Source organism: Synchiropus splendidus, chromosome 13 (assembly GCF_027744825.2).
Source record: "Synchiropus splendidus isolate RoL2022-P1 chromosome 13, RoL_Sspl_1.0, whole genome shotgun sequence".
In the NCBI taxonomy this organism is placed as follows: Eukaryota; Metazoa; Chordata; class Actinopteri; order Syngnathiformes; family Callionymidae; genus Synchiropus; species Synchiropus splendidus.
Window position 1 is genome coordinate 23,392,665 of NC_071346.1, and position 18,006 is coordinate 23,410,670.

The window sequence follows — 18,006 nt, forward strand, 5'->3', positions numbered from 1 at the left end:
CTGAGATAAGGTGGGTTCCAGAACGCCAAACGTAAAAATGTTGATAACTTTGGAAAAACACTTCAGACAGCTTAGATTTGATGTGAGACTAATAGAAAGACCCTTTCTGCTATAGTGGGATATGAAAATTTCATGTTCTGAAGCTTCCCTGCAAAGTTATGGCAGAATGCGTAAATCGTGTTTTCAGTCTGAGATAAGGTCGATTCCGGAACGCCAAACATAAAAGTGTTGATAACTTTGGAAAAACACTTCAAACAGCTTTGATTTGATGTGCACCTACTAGAAAGACCCTTTCTGCTAAAGTGGGAGGTGAAATTTTCATGTTCTGAAGCTTCCCTGCAAAGTTATGGCACAATGCAGAAAACGAGTTTTCAGCCTGAGATAAGTTGGGTTCCAGAACGCCAAACATAAAAATGTTGATAACTTTGGAAAAACACTTCAGACAGCTTAGATTTGATGTGCAACTACTCGAAAGACCCTTTCTGCTATCGTGGGAGGTGAAAATTTCATGTTCTGAAGCTTCCCTGCAAAGTTATGGCACAATGCAGAAAACGCGTTTTCAGCCTCACATAATGTCGAATCAGGAACGCCAAACATAAAAGTGTTGATAACTTTGGAAAAACACTTCAAACAGCTTAGATTTGATGTCCAACTACTAGAAAGACCCTTTCTGCTATGGTGGGAGGTGAAAATTTCATGTTCTGGTGCTTACCTACAAAGTTTTGGCACAATGCAGAAAACGCGTTTTCATCCTCAGATAAGGTCGATTCCGGAACCCCAAACATCAAACTGTTGATAACTTTGGAAAAACACTTCAGACAGCTTAGATTTGATGTGCAACTACTAGAAATACCCTTTCTGCTATAGTGGGAGGAGAAAATTTCATGTTCTGAAGTCTCCCTGCAAAGTTATGGCACAATGCAGAAAACGCGTTTTCAGCTTGAGATAAGGTGGGTTCCTGAACGGCAAACATAAAAATGTTGATAACTTTGGAAAAACACTTCAGACAGCTTAGATTTGATGTGCAACTACTAGAAAGACCGTTTCTGCTATAGTGGGAGATGAAAATTTCATGTTCTGAAGCTTCCCTGCAAAGTTATGGCACAATGCAGAAAACACGTTTTCAGCCTGAGATAAGGTGGGTTCCAGAACGCCAAACGTAAAAATGTTGATAACTTTGGAAAAACACTTCAGACAGCTTAGATTTGATGTGAGACTAATAGAAAGACCCTTTCTGCTATAGTGGGATATGAAAATTTCATGTTCTGAAGCTTCCCTGCAAAGTTATGGCAGAATGCGTAAATCGTGTTTTCAGTCTGAGATAAGGTCGATTCCGGAACGCCAAACAAAAAAGTGTTGATAACTTTGGAAAAACACTTCAAACAGCTTTGATTTGATGTGCACCTACTAGAAAGACCCTTTCTGCTATAGTGGGAGGTGAAATTTTCATGTTCTGAAGCTTCCCTGCAAAGTTATGGCACAATGCAGAAAACGAGTTTTCAGCCTGAGATAAGTTGGGTTCCAGAACGCCAAACATAAAAATGTTGATAACTTTGGAAAAGCACTTCAGACAGCTTAAAATATGATGTGCAACTACTAGAAAGACCCTTTCTGCTATAGTGGGAGGTGAAAATTTCATGTTCTGAAGCTTCCCTGCAAAGTTATGCCACAATGTAAAAATGCGTTTTTAGCCTGAGATAAGGTCGATTCCGGAACGTCAAACATAAAAATATTGATAACTTTGGAAAAACACTTCAGACAGCTTAGATTTGATGTGCAACTACTCGAAAGACCCTTTCTGCTATCGTGGGAGGTGAAAATTTCATGTTCTGAAGCTTCCCAGCAAAGTTATGGCACAATGCAGAAAACGCGTTTTCAGCCTGAGATAAGGTGGGTTCCAGAACGCCAAACATAAAAATGTTGATAACTTTGGAAAAACACTTCAGACAGCTTAGATTTGATGTGAGACTACTAGAAAGACCCTTTCTGCTATAGTGGGATATGAAAATTTCATGTTCTGAACCTTCCCTGCAAAGTTATGGCAGAATGCGTAAATCGTGTTTTCAGCCTGAGATAAGGTCGATTCCGGAACGCCAATCATAAAAGTGTTGATAACTTTGGAAAAACACTTCAAACAGCTTTGATTTGATGTGCACCTACTAGAAAGACCCTTTCTGCTATAGTGGGAGTGAAAATTTCATGTTCTGAAGCTTCCCTGCAAAGTTATGGCACAATGCGTAAAACGCGTTTTCAGCCTGAGATAAGGTGGGTTCCAGAACGCCAAACATAAAAATGTTGATAACTTTGGAAAAACACTTCAGAAAGCTTAGATTTGATGTGCAACTACTAGAAAGACCCTTTCTGCTACAGTGGAAGGTGAAAATTTCATGTTCTGAAGCTTCCCTGCAAAGTTATGGCAGAATGCGTAAAACGCGTTTTCAGCCTGAGATAAGGTTGATTCCGGAACGCCAAACATAAGAATGTTGATAAATTTGGAAAAACACTTCAGACAGCTTAGATTTGATGTGCAACTTCTAGAAAGACCCTTTCTGGTATAGTGGGAGGTGAAAATTTCATGTTCTGGAGCTTACCTACAAAGTTTTGGCACAATGCAGAAAACGCGTTTTCATCCTCAGATATGGTCGATTCCGGAACGCCAATCATCAAAATGTTGATAACTTTGGAAAAACACTTCAGACAGCTTATATTTGATGTGCAACTACTCGAAAGACCCTTTCTGCTATCGTGGGAGGTGAAAATTTCATGTTCTGAAGCTTCCCTGCAAAGTTATGGCACAATGCAGAAAATGCGTTTTCAGCCTCACATAAGGTCGATTCAGGAACGCCAAACATCAAACTGTTGATAACTTTGGAAAAACACTTCAGACAGCTTAGATTTGATGTGCAACTACTCGAAAGACCCTTTCTGCTATCGTGGGAGGTGAAAAATTCATGTTCTGAAGCTACCCTGCAAAGTTATGGCACAATGCAGAAAACGCGTTTTCAGCCTGAGATAAGGTGGGTTCCAGAACGCCAAACATAAAAATGTTGATAACTTTGGAAAAACACTTCAGACAGCTTAGATTTGATGTGAGACTACTAGAAAGACCCTTTCTGCTATAGTGGGATATGAAAATTTCATGTTCAGAAGCTTCCCTGCAAAGTTATGGCAGAATGCGTAAATCGTGTTTTCAGCATGAGATAAGGTCGATTCCGGAACGCCAATCATAAAAGTGTTGATAACTTTGGAAAAACACTTCAAACAGCTTTGATTTGATGTGCACCTACTAGAAAGACCCTTTCTGCTATAGTGGGAGTTGAAAATATCATGTTCTGAAGCTTCCCTGCAAAGTTATGGCACAATGTAGAAAACCCGTTTTCAGCCTGAGAAAAGGTCGATTCAGGAACACCAAACATAAAAATGTTGAAAACTTTCGAAAAACACTTCAGACAGCTTAGATTTGATGTGCAACTACGAGAAAGACCCTTTCTGCTATAGTGGGAGGTGAAAATTTCATGTTCTGAAGCTTCGCTGCAAAGTTATGGCACAATGCGTAAAACTCGTTTTCAGCCTCAGATGAGGTTGATTTCAGAACGCCAAACATAAAAATGTTGATAACTTTGGAAAAACACTTCAAACAGCTTAGATTTGATGTGCAACTACTAGAAAGACCCTTTCTGCTATAGTGGGAGTTGAAAATTTCATGTTCTGAAGCTTTCCTGCAAAGTTATGGCACAATGCGTAAAACGCGTTTTCAGCCAGAGATGAGGTTGTTTTCAGAACGCCAAACATAAAAATGTTGAGAACTTTGGAAAAACACTTCAGACAGCTAAGATTTGATGTGCAACTACTAGAAAGACGCATTCTGCTATAGTGGGAGGTTAAAATTTCATGTTCTGAAGCTTCCCTGCAAAGTTATGGCACAATGCAGAAAACGCGTTTTCAGCCTGAGATAAGGTGGGTTCCAGAACGCCAAACATAAAAATGTTGATAACTTTGGAAAAACACTTCAGACAGCTTAGATTTGATGTGAGACTACTAGAAAGACCCTTTCTGCTATAGTGGGATATGAAAATTTCATGTTCTGAAGCTTCCCTGCAAAGTTATGGCAGAATGCGTAAATCGTGTTTTCAGCCTGAGATAAGGTCGATTCCGGAACGCCAATCATAAAAGTGTTGATAACTTTGGAAAAACACTTCAAACAGCTTTGATTTGATGTGCACCTACTAGAAAGACACTTTCTGCTATAGTGGGAGTTGAAAATATCATGTTCTGAAGCTTCCCTGCAAATTTATGGCACAATGCAGAAAACCCGTTTTCAGCCTGAGAAAAGGTCGATTCAGGAACACCAAACATAAAAATGTTGAAAACTTTCGTAAAACACTTCAGACAGCTTAGATTTGATGTGCAACTACGAGAAAGACCCTTTCTGCTATAGTGGGAGGTGAAAATTTCATGTTCTGAAGCTTCGCTGCAAAGTTATGGCACAATGCGTAAAACTCGTTTTCAGCCTGAGATGAGGTTGATTTCAGAACGCCAAACATAAAAATGTTGATAACTTTGGAAAAACACTTCAAACAGCTTAGATTTGATGTGCAACTACTCGAAAGACCCTTTCTGCTATCGTGGGAGGTGAAAATTTCATGTTCTGAGGCTTCCCTGCAAAATTATGGCACAATGCAGAAAACGCGTTTTCAGCCTGAGATGAGGTTGATTTCAGAACGCCAAACATACAAATGTTGAGAACTTTGGAAAAACACTTCAGACAGCTAACATTTGATGTGCAACTACTAGAAAGACGCATTCTGCTATAATGGGAGGTTAAAATTTCATGTTCTGAAGCTTCCCTGCAAAGTTATGGCACAATGCAGAAAACGCGTTTTCAGCCTGAGATAAGGTCGATTCCGGAACGCCAAACGTAAAAATGTTGATAACTTTGGAAAAACACTTCAGACAGCTAAGATTTGATGTGCAACTACTAGAAATACGCATTCTGCTATAGTGGGAGGTTAAAATTTCATGTTCTGAAGCTTCCCTGCAAAGTTATGGCACAATGCAGAAAACGCGTTTTCAGCCTGAGATAAGGTGGGTTCCAGAAAGCCAAACATAAAAATGTTGAATACTTTGGAAAAACACTTCAGACAGCTTAGATTTGATGTGCAACTACTAGAAAGACCCTTTCTGCTATAGTGGGAGTTGAAAATTTCATGTTCTGAAGCTTTCCTGCAAAGTTATGGCACAATGCGTAAAACGCGTTTTCAGCCTGAGATAAGGTTGATTCCGGAACGCCAAACATAAAAATGTTGATAACTTTGGAAAAACACTTCAAACAGCTTAGATTTGATGTGCAACTACTAGAAAGACCCTTTCTGCTATAGTGGGAGTTGAAAATTTCATGTTCTGAAGCTTTCCTGCAAAGTTATGGCACAATGCGTAAAACGCGTTTTCAGCCAGAGATGAGGTTGTTTTCAGAACGCCAAACATAAAAATGTTGAGAACTTTGGAAAAACACTTCAGACAGCTAAGATTTGATGTGCAACTACTAGAAAGACGCATTCTGCTATAGTGGGAGGTTAAAATTTCATGTTCTGAAGCTTCCCTGCAAAGTTATGGCACAATGCAGAAAACGCGTTTTCAGCCTGAGATAAGGTCGATTCCGGAACGCCAATCATAAAAGTGTTGATAACTTTGGAAAAACACTTCAAACAGCTTTGATTTGATGTGCACCTACTAGAAAGACACTTTCTGCTATAGTGGGAGGTGAAAATATCATGTTCTGAAGCTTCCCTGCAAAGTTATGGCACAATGCAGAAAACCCGTTTTCAGCCTGAGAAAAGGTCGATTCAGGAACACCAAACATAAAAATGTTGAAAACTTTCGTAAAACACTTCAGACAGCTTAGATTTGATGTGCAACTACGAGAAAGACCCTTTCTGCTATAGTGGGAGGTGAAAATTTCATGTTCTGAAGCTTCGCTGCAAAGTTATGGCACAATGCGTAAAACTCGTTTTCAGCCTGAGATGAGGTTGATTTCAGAACGCCAAACATAAAAATGTTGATAACTTTGGAAAAACACTTCAAACAGCTTAGATTTGATGTGCAACTACTCGAAAGACCCTTTCTGCTATCGTGGGAGGTGAAAATTTCATGTTCTGAGGCTTCCCTGCAAAATTATGGCACAATGCAGAAAACGCGTTTTCAGCCTGAGATGAGGTTGATTTCAGAACGCCAAACATACAAATGTTGAGAACTTTGGAAAAACACTTCAGACAGCTAACATTTGATGTGCAACTACTAGAAAGACGCATTCTGCTATAATGGGAGGTTAAAATTTCATGTTCTGAAGCTTCCCTGCAAAGTTATGGCACAATGCAGAAAACGCGTTTTCAGCCTGAGATAAGGTGGGTTCCAGAAAGCCAAACATAAAAATGTTGAATACTTTGGAAAAACACTTCAGACAGCTTAGATTTGATGTGCAACTACTAGAAAGACCCTTTCTGCTATAGTGGGAGTTGAAAATTTCATGTTCTGAAGCTTTCCTGCAAAGTTATGGCACAATGCGTAAAACGCGTTTACAGCCTGAGATGAGGTTGTTTTCAGAACGCCAAACATAAAAATGTTGAGAACTTTGGAAAAACACTTCAGACAGCTAAGATTTGATGTGCAACTACTAGAAAGACGCATTCTGCTATAGTGGGAGGTTAAAATTTCATGTTCTGAAGCTTCCCTGCAACGTTATGGCACAATGCAGAAAACGCGTTTTCAGCCTGAGATAAGGTGGGTTCCAGAAAGCCAAACATAAAAATGTTGAATACTTTGGAAAAACACTTCAGACAGCTTAGATTTGACGTGCAACTACTAGAAAGACCCTTTCTGCTATAGTGGGAGGTGAAAATTTCATGTTCTGAAGCTTTCCTGCAAAGTTATGGCACAATGCGTAAAATGCGTTTTCAGCCTGAGAAAAGGTTGATTCCGGAACGCCAAACATAAAAATGTTAATAACTTCGGAAAAACACTTCAGACAGCTTAGATTTGATGTGCAACTATTAGAAAGACCCTTTCTGGTATAGTGGGAGGTGAAAATTTCATGTTCTGAAGCTTGCCTAGAAAGTTATGGCATAATGCAGAAAACATGTTTTCAGCCTGAGATATGGTTGATTCCGGAACGCCAAACATAAGAATGTTGATAACTTTGGAAAAACACTTCAGACAGCTTAGATTTGATGTGCAACTACGAGAATGACCCTTTCTGCTATAGTGGGAGCTGAAAATTTCATGTTCTGAAGCTTCCCTGCAAAGTTATTGCACAAAGCATAAAACGCGTTTTCAGCCTGAGATAAGGTCGATTCAGGAACGCCAAACATAAAAGTGTTGATAACTTTGGAAAAACACTTCAAACCGCTTAGATTTGATGTGCAACTTCTAGAAAGACCCGTTCTGGTATAGTGGGAGGTGAAAATTTCATGTTCTGGAGCTTACCTACAAAGTTTTGGCACAATGCAGAAAACACGTTTTCATCCTCACATAAGGTCGATTCAGGAACTCCAAACATCAAACTGTTGATAACTTTGGAAAAACACTTCAGACAGCTTAGATTTGATGTGCAACTACGAGAAAGACCCTTTCTGCTATAGTGGGAGGTGAAAATTTCATGTTCTGAAGCTTCGCTGCAAAGTTATGGCACAATGCGTAAAACTCGTTTTCAGCCTGAGATGAGGTTGATTTCAGAACGCCAAACATAAAAATGTTGATAACTTTGGAAAAACACTTCAAACAGCTTAGATTTGATGTGCAACTACTAGAAAGACCCTTTCTGCTATAGTGGGAGTTGAAAATTTCATGTTCTGAAGCTTTCCTGCAAAGTTATGGCACAATGCGTAAAACGCGTTTTCAGCCTGAGATGAGGTTGTTTTCAGAACGCCAAACATAAAAATGTTGAGAACTTTGGAAAAACACTTCAGACAGCTAAGATTTGATGTGCAACTACTAGAAAGACGCATTCTGCTAAAGTGGGAGGTTAAAATTTCATGTTCTGAAGCTTCCCAGCAAAGTTATGGCACAATGCAGAAAACGCGTTTTCAGCCTGAGATAAGGTGGGTTCCAGAACGCCAAACATAAAAATGTTGATAACTTTGGAAAAACTCTTCAGACAGCTTAGATTTGATGTGAGACTACTAGAAAGACCCTTTCTGCTATAGTGGGATATGAAAATTTCATGTTCTGAAGCTTCCCTGCAAAATTATGGCACAATGCAGAAAACGCGTTTTCAGCCTGAGATGAGGTTGATTTCAGAACGCCAAACATACAAATGTTGAGAACTTTGGAAAAACACTTCAGACAGCTAACATTTGATGTGCAACTACTAGAAAGACGCATTCTGCTATAATGGGAGGTTAAAATTTCATGTTCTGAAGCTTCCCTGCAAAGTTATGCCACAATGCAGAAAACGCGTTTTCAGCCTGAGATAAGGTCGATTCCGGAACGCCAAACGTAAAAATGTTGATAACTTTGGAAAAACACTTCAGACAGCTAAGATTTGATGTGCAACTACTAGAAAGACGCATTCTGCTATAGTGGGAGGTTAAAATTTCATGTTCTGAAGCTTCCCTGCAAAGTTATGGCACAATGCAGAAAACGCGTTTTCAGCCTGAGATAAGGTGGGTTCCAGAAAGCCAAACATAAAAATGTTGAATACTTTGGAAAAACACTTCAGACAGCTTAGATTTGATGTGCAACTACTAGAAAGACCCTTTCTGCTATAGTGGGAGTTGAAAATTTCATGTTCTGAAGCTTTCCTGCAAAGTTATGGCACAATGCGTAAAACGCGTTTTCAGCCTGAGATGAGGTTGTTTTCAGAACGCCAAACATAAAAATGTTGAGAACTTTGGAAAAACACTTCAGACAGCTTAGATTTGACGTGCAACTACTAGAAAGACCCTTTCTGCTATAGTGGGAGGTGAAAATTTCATGTTCTGAAGCTTTCCTGCAAAGTTATGGCACAATGCGTAAAATGCGTTTTCAGCCTGAGAAAAGGTTGATTCCGGAACGCCAAACATAAAAATGTTGATAACTTTGGACAAACACTTCAGACAGCTTAGATTTGATGTGCAACTACTAGAAAGACCCTTTCAGCTATAGTGGGATATGAAAATTTCATGTTCTGAAACTTCCCTGCAAAGTTATGGCACAATGCAGAAAACTCTTGTTCAGCCTCACATAAGGTCAATCCCGGAACGCAAAACATAAAAATGTTAATAACTTCGGAAAAACACTTCAGACAGCTTAGATTTGATGTGCAACTATTAGAAAGACCCTTTCTGGTATAGTGGGAGGTGAAAATTTCATGTTCTGAAGCTTGCCTAGAAAGTTATGGCATAATGCAGAAAACATGTTTTCAGCCTGAGATATGGTTGATTCCGGAACGCCAAACATAAGAATGTTGATAACTTTGGAAAAACACTTCAGACAGCTTAGATTTGATGTGCAACTACGAGAATGACCCTTTCTGCTATAGTGGGAGCTGAAAATTTCATGTTCTGAAGCTTCCCTGCAAAGTTATTGCACAAAGCATAAAACGCGTTTTCAGCCTGAGATAAGGTCGATTCAGGAACGCCAAACATAAAAGTGTTGATAACTTTGGAAAAACACTTCAAACCGCTTAGATTTGATGTGCAACTTCTAGAAAGACCCTTTCTGGTATAGTGGGAGGTGAAAATTTCATGTTCTGGAGCTTACCTACAAAGTTTTGGCACAATGCAGAAAACGCGTTTTCATCCTCACATAAGGTCGATTCAGGAACGCCAAACATCAAACTGTTGATAACTTTGGAAAAACACTTCAGACAGCTTAGATTTGATGTGAGACTACTAGAAAGACCCTTTCTGCTATAGTGGGATATGAAAATTTCATGTTCTGAAGCTTCCCTGCAAAGTTACGGCAGAATGCGTAAATCGTGTTTTCAGCCTGAGATAAGGTCGATTCCGGAACGCCAATCATAAAAGTGTTGATAACTTTGGAAAAACAATTCAAACAGCTTTGATTTGATGTGCACCTACTAGAAAGACCCTTTCTGCTATAGTGGGAGTTGAAAATATCATGTTCTGAAGCTTCCCTGCAAAATTATGGCACAATGCAGAAAACGCGTTTTCAGCCTGAGATGAGGTTGATTTCAGAACGCCAAACATACAAATGTTGAGAACTTTGGAAAAACACTTCAGACAGCTAACATTTGATGTGCAACTACTAGAAAGACGCATTCTGCTGTAATGGGAGGTTAAAATTTCATGTTCTGAAGCTTCCCTGCAAAGTTATGGCACAATGCAGAAAACGCGTTTTCAGCCTGAGATAAGGTCGATTCCGGAACGCCAAACGTAAAAATGTTGATAACTTTGGAAAAACACTTCAGACAGCTGAGATTTGATGTGCAACTACTAGAAAGACGCATTCTGCTATAGTGGGAGGTTAAAATTTCATGTTCTGAAGCTTCCCTGCAAAGTTATGGCACAATGCAGAAAACGCGTTTTCAGCCTGAGATAAGGTGGGTTCCAGAAAGCCAAACATAAAAATGTTGAATACTTTGGAAAAACACTTCAGACAGCTTAGATTTGATGTGAGACTACTAGAAAGACCCTTTCTGCTATAGTGGGATATGAAAATTTCATGTTCTGAAGCTTCCCTGCAAAGTTACGGCAGAATGCGTAAATAGTGTTTTCAGCCTGAGATAAGGTCGATTCCGGAACGCCAATCATAAAAGTGTTGATAACTTTGGAAAAACACTTCAAAGAGCTTTGATTTGATGTGCACCTACTAGAAAGACCCTTTCTGCTATAGTGGGAGTTGAAAATATCATGTTCTGAAGCTTCCCTGCAAAATTATGGCACAATGCGTAAAACGCGTTTTCAGCCTGAGATAAGGTTGATTCCGGAACGCCAAACATAAGAATGTTGATAACTTTGGAAAAACACTTCAGACAGCTTAGATTTGATGTGAGACTACTAGAAAGACCCTTTCTGCTATAGTGGGATATGAAAATTTCATGTTCTGAAGCTTCCCTGCAAAGTTATGGCAGAATGCGTAAATGGTGTTTTCAGCCTGAGATAAGGTCGATTCCGGAACGCCAAACATAAAAGTGTTGATAACTTTGGAAAAACACTTCGAACAGCTTTGATTTGATGTGCACCTACTAGAAAGACCCTTTCTGCTATAGTGGGAGGTCAAAATTTCATGTTCTGAAGCTTCCCATGGAAAGTTATGGGACAATGCAGAAAACGATTTTTCATCCTCAGATAAGGTCGATTACGGAACGCGAAACACAAAAATGTACATAACTTTCGAAAAACACTTCAGACAGCTTAGATTTGATGTGCAACTACTAGAAAGACCCTTTCTGGTATAGTGGGACGTGAAAATTTCATGTGCTGAAGCTTCCCTGAAAAGTTATGGCACAATGCAGAAAACGGGTTTTCAGCTTGTGATAAGGTGGGTTCCAGAACGCCAAACATAAAAATGTTGATAACTTTCGAAAAACATTTTAGACAGCTTAGATTTGATGTTCAAATACTAGAAAGACCCTTTCTTCTATAGTGGGAGGTTAAAATTTCATGTTCGAAAGCTTCCATGCAAAGTTATGGCACAATGCCGAAAACGCATTTTCAGTCTGAGATAAGGTCGATTCCGGGACGCCAAACATAAAAATGTTGATAACTTTCGAAAAACACTTCAGACAGCTTAGATTTGATGTGCATCTACTAGAAAGACCCTTTCTGCTATAGTGGGACCTGAAAATTTCATGTTCTGAAGCTTCCCTGCAAAGTTATGGCACAATGCAGAAAACGCGTTTTCAGCTTGTGATAACGTGGGTTCCGGAACGCCAAACATAAAAATGTTGATAACTTTCGAAAAACACTTCAGACAGCTTAGATTTGATGTGCAAATACTAGAAAGACCCTTTCTGCTATAGTGGGATGTGAAAATTTCATGTTCTGAAGCTTCCCTGCAAAGTTATCGGACAATGCAGAAAACGATTTTTCATCCTGAGATTAGGTCGATTCCGGAACGCCAAACATAAAAATGTTGATAACTTTGGAAAAACACTTCAGACAGCTTAGATTTGATGTGCAACTACTAGAAAGACCCTTTCTGCTATAGTGGGACGTGAAAATTTCATGTTCTGAAGCTTCCCAGCAAAGTTATGGCACAATGCCGAAAACGCGTTTTCAGCTAGAGATAAGGTGGTTTCCGAAACGCCAAACGTAAAAATGTTGATAACTTTGGAACAACACTTCAGACAGCTTAGATTTGATGTGCAACTACTAGAAAGACCCTTTCTGCTATAGTGGGACGTGAAAATTTCATGTTCTGAAGCTTCCATGCAAAGTTATGGCACAATGCAGACAACGCGTTTTCAGCCTGAGATAAGGTCGATTCTGGAACACCAAACATAAAAATGTTGAAAACTTTCGAAAAACACATCAGACAGCTTAGATTTCATGTGCAACTACTAGAAAGACCCTTTCTGCTATAGTGGGAGCTGAAAATTTCATGTTCTGAAGCTTCCCTGCAAAGTTATGGCACAATGCAGAAAACGCGTTTTCAGCCTGAGATAAGGTGGGTTCCGGAACGCCAAACATGAAAATGTTGATAACTTTGGAAAAACACTTCAGACAGCTTAGATTTGATGTGCAACTACTAGAAAGACCCTTTCTGCTATAGTAGGAGGTGAACATTTCATGTTCTGAAGCTTCCCTGAGAAGTTATGGCACAATGCAGAAAACGCGTTTTCGGCCTGAGACAAGGTGGTTTCCGAAACGCCAAACGTAAAAATGTTGATAACTTTGGAACAACACTTCAGACAGCTTAGATTTAATGTGCAACTACTAGAAATACCCTTTCTGCTATAGTGGGATGTGAAAATTTCATTTTCTGAACCTTCCCTGCAAAGTTATGGCACAATGCGTGAAACTCGTTTTCAGCCTGAGATAAGGTCGATTCCGGAACGCCAAACATAAAAATGTTGATAACTTTGGAAAAACACTTCAGACAGCTTACATTTGATGTGCAACTACTAGAAAGACCCTTTCTGCTATAGTGGGAGGTGAACATTTCATGTTCTGAAGCTTCCCTGCAAAGTTATGGCACAATGCGTGAAACGCGTTTTCAGCCTGAGATAAGGTCGATTCCGGAACGCCAAACATAAAAATGTTGATAACTTTGGAAAAACACTTCAGACAGCTTACATTTGATCTGCAACTACTAGAATGACCCTTTCTGCTATAGTGGGAGGTTAAATTTTCATGTTCAGAAGCTTCCATGCAAAGTTATGGCACAATGCAGACAACGCGTTTTCAGCCTGAGATAAGGTCGATTCTGAAACGCCAAACGTAAAAATGTTGATAACTTTGGAAAAACATTTCAGACAGCTTAGATTTGATGTGCAACTACTAGAAAGACCCTTTCTGCTATAGTGGGATATGAAAATTTCATGTTCTGAAGCTTCCCTGCAAAGTTACGGCAGAATGCGTAAATCGTGTTTTCAGCCTGAGATAAGGTCGATTCCGGAACGCCAATCATAAAAGTGTTGATAACTTTGGAAAAACACTTCAGACAGCTTAGATTTGATGTGAGACTACTAGAAAGACCCTTTCTGCTATAGTGGGATATGAAAATTTCATGTTCTGAAGCTTCCCTGCAAAGTTATGGCAGAATGCGTAAATGGTGTTTTCAGCCTGAGATAAGGTCGATTCCGGAACGCCAAACATAAAAGTGTTGATAACTTTGGAAAAACACTTCGAACAGCTTTGATTTGATGTGCACCTACTAGAAAGACCCTTTCTGCTATAGTGGGAGGTCAAAATTTCATGTTCTGAAGCTTCCCATGGAAAGTTATGGGACAATGCAGAAAACGATTTTTCATCCTCAGATAAGGTCGATTACGGAACGCGAAACATAAAAATGTTCATAACTTTCGAAAAACACTTCAGACAGCTTAGATTTGATGTGCAACTACTAGAAAGACCCTTTCTGGTATAGTGGGATGTGAAAATTTCATGTGCTGAAGCTTCCCTGCAAAGTTATGGCACAATGCAGAAAACGCGTTTTCAGCTTGTGATAAGGTGGGTTCCAGAACGCCAAACATAAAAATGTTGATAACTTTCGAAAAACATTTTAGACAGCTTAGATTTGATGTTCAAATACTAGAAAGACCCTTTCTTCTATAGTGGGAGGTTAAAATTTCATGTTCGAAAGCTTCCATGCAAAGTTATGGCACAATGCCGAAAACGCATTTTCAGTCTGAGATAAGGTCGATTCCGGGACGCCAAACATAAAAATGTTGATAACTTTCGAAAAACACTTCAGACAGCTTAGATTTGATGTGCATCTACTAGAAAGACCCTTTCTGCTATAGTGGGACCTGAAAATTTCATGTTCTGAAGCTTCCCTGCAAAGTTATGGCACAATGCAGAAAACGCGTTTTCAGCTTGTGATAACGTGGGGTCCGGAACGCCAAACATAAAAATGTTGATAACTTTCGAAAAACACTTCAGACAGCTTAGATTTGATGTGCAAATACTAGAAAGACCCTTTCTGCTATAGTGGGATGTGAAAATTTCATGTTCTGAAGCTTCCCTGCAAAGTTATCGGACAATGCAGAAAACGATTTTTCATCCTGAGATTAGGTCGATTCCGGAACGCCAAACATAAAAATGTTGATAACTTTGGAAAAACACTTCAGACAGCTTAGATTTGATGTGCAACTACTAGAAAGACCCTTTCTGCTATAGTGGGACGTGAAAATTTCATGTTCTGAAGCTTCCCAGCAAAGTTATGGCACAATGCAGACAACGCGTTTTCAGCCTGAGATAAGGTCGATTCTGGAACACCAAACATAAAAATGTTGAAAACTTTCGAAAAACACATCAGACAGCTTAGATTTCATGTGCAACTACTAGAAAGACCCTTTCTGCTATAGTGGGAGCTGAAAATTTCATGTTCTGAAGCTTCCCTGCAAAGTTATGGCACAATGCAGAAAACGCGTTTTCAGCCTGAGATAAGGTGGGTTCCGGAACGCCAAACATGAAAATGTTGATAACTTTGGAAAAACACTTCAGACAGCTTAGATTTGATGTGCAACTACTAGAAAGACCCTTTCTGCTATAGTGGGAGGTGAACATTTCATGTTCTGAAGCTTCCCTGCAAAGTTATGGCACAATGCGTAAAACGCGTTTTCAGCCTAAGATGAGGTCGATTCCGGAACGCCAAACATAAAAATGTTGATAACTTTGGAAAAACACATCAGACAGCTTAGATTTTATCTGCAACTACTACAAAGACCCTTTCTGCTATATTGGGAGGTTAAATTTTCATGTTCAGAAGCTTCCATGCAAAGTTATGGCACAATGCAGACAACGCGTTTTCAGCCTGAGATAAGGTCGATTCTGAAACGCCAAACGTAAAAATGTTGATAACTTTGGAAAAACATTTCAGACAGCTTAGATTTGATGTGCAACTACTAGAAAGACCCTTTCTGCTGTAGTGGGAGGTGAAAATTTCATGTTCTGAAGCTTCCCTGCAAAGTTATGGCACAATGCCGAAAACGCGTTTTCAGCCTGAGATAAGGTGGGTTCCGGAACGCCAAACATAAAAATGTTGATAATTTTGGAAAAACACTTCAGACAGCTTAGATTTGATGTGCAACTACTAGAAAGACCCTTTCTGCTATAGTGGGAGGTGAACATTTCATGTTCTGAAGCTTCCCTGAGAAGTTATGGCACAATGCAGAAAACGTGTTTTCAGCCTGAGACAAGGTGGTTTCCGAAACGCCAAACGTAAAAATGTTGATAACTTTGGAAAAACACTTCAGACAGCTTAGATTTAATGTGCAACTACTAGAAATACCCTTTCTGCTGTAGTGGGAGGTGAAAATTTCATGTTCTGAAGATTCCCTGCAAAGTTATGGCACAATGCAGGAAACGCGTTTTCAGCCTGAGATAAGGTCGATTCAGGAACACCAAACATAAAAATGTTGAAAACTTTCGAAAAACACTTCAGACAGCTTAGATTTGATGTGCAACTACTAGAAAGACCCTTTCTGCTATAGTGGGAGGTGAACATTTCATGTTCTGAAGCTTCCCTGCAAAGTTATGGCACAATACGTAAAACGCGTTTTCAGCCTGAGATAAGGTCGATTCCGGAACGCCAAACTTAAAAATGTTGATAACTTTGGAAAAACACTTCAGACAGCTTACATTTGATGTGCAACTACTAGAAAGACCCTTTCTGCTATAGTGGGAGGTGAACATTTCATGTTCTGAAGCTTCCCTGCAAAGTTATGGCACAATGCGTAAAACGCGTTTTCAGCCTAAGATAAGGTCGATTCCGGAACGCCAAACATAAAAATGTTGATAACTTTGGAAAAACACATCAGACAGCTTAGATTTGATGTGAAACTACTAGAAAGACCCTTTCTGCTATAGTGGGAGGTTAAATTTTCATGTTCGGAAGCTTCCATGCAAAGTTATGGCACAATGCAGACAACGCGTTTTCAGCCTGAGATAAGGTCGATTCTGAAACGCCAAACAAAAAAATGTTGATAACTTTGGAAAAACACTTCAGACAGCTTAGATTTGATGTGAAACTACTAGAAAGACCCTTTCTGCTATAGTGGGAGGTGACAATTTCATGTCCTGAAGCTTCCCTGCAAAGTTATGGCACAATGCAGAAAACGCGTTTGCAGCCTGAGATAAGGTCGATTCTGGAACACCAAACATAAAAATGTTGAAAACTTTCGAAAAACACTTCAGACAGCTTAGATTTGATGTGCAACTACTAGAAAGACCCTTTCTGCTAAAGTGGGAGGTTAAAATTTCATGTTCTGAAGCTTCCCTGCAAAGTTATGGCACAATGCAGAAAACGCGTTTTCAGCCTGAGATTAGGGGGGTTCCGGAACGCCAAACATAAAAATGTTGATAACTTTGGAAAAACACTTCAGACAGCTTAGATTTGATGTGCAACTACGAGAAAGACCCTTTCTTCTATAGTGGGAGGTGAAAATTTCATGTTCTGAAGCTTCCCTGCAAAATTATTGCACAATGTGTAAAACGCATTTTCAGCCTAAGATAAGGTCGATTCCGAAACGCCAAACGTAAAAATGTTGATAACTTTGGAAAAACATTTCAGACAGCTTAGATTTGATGTGCAACTACTAGAAAGAGCCTTTCTGCTATAGTAGGAGGTTAAAATTTCATGTTCGGAAGCTTCCATGCAAAGTTATGGCACAATGCAGACAACGCGTTTTCAGCCTGACATAAGGTCGATTCTGGAACGCCAAACATAAAAATGTTGATAACTTTGGAAAAACACTTCAGACAGCTTAGATTTGAGGTGCAACTACTAGAAAGACCCTTTCTGATATAGTGGATGGTGAAAATTAAAGGTCCTGAAGCTTCCCTGCAAAGTTATGGCACAATACGTAAAACGCGTTTTCAGCCTGAGATAAGGTCGATTCCGGAACGCCAAACATAAAAATGTTCATAACTTTGGAAAAACACTTCAGACAGCTTAGATTTGATGTGCAACTACTAGAAAGACCTTTTCTGCTATAGTGTTAGGTGAACATTTGATGTTCTGAAGCTTCCCTGAAAAGTTATGGCACAATGCGTAAAACGCGTTTTCAGCCACAGATAAGGTCGATTCCGGAACGCCAAACATAAAAATGTTGATAACTTAGAAAAAACACTTCAGACAGCTTAGATTTGATGTGCAACTGCTAGAAAGACCCTTTCTGCTATAGTGGGAGGTGAACATTTCGTGTTCGGAAGCTTCCATGCCAAGTTATGGCACAATGCAGAAAACGCGTTTTCAGCCTGAGATAAGGTCGATTCTGGAACGCCAAACATAAAAATGTTTATAACTTTCGAAAAACACTTGAGACAGCTTAGATTTGATGTGCAACTTCTAGAAAGACCCTTTCTGCTATAGTGGGAGGTGAAAATTTCATTTCCTGAAGCT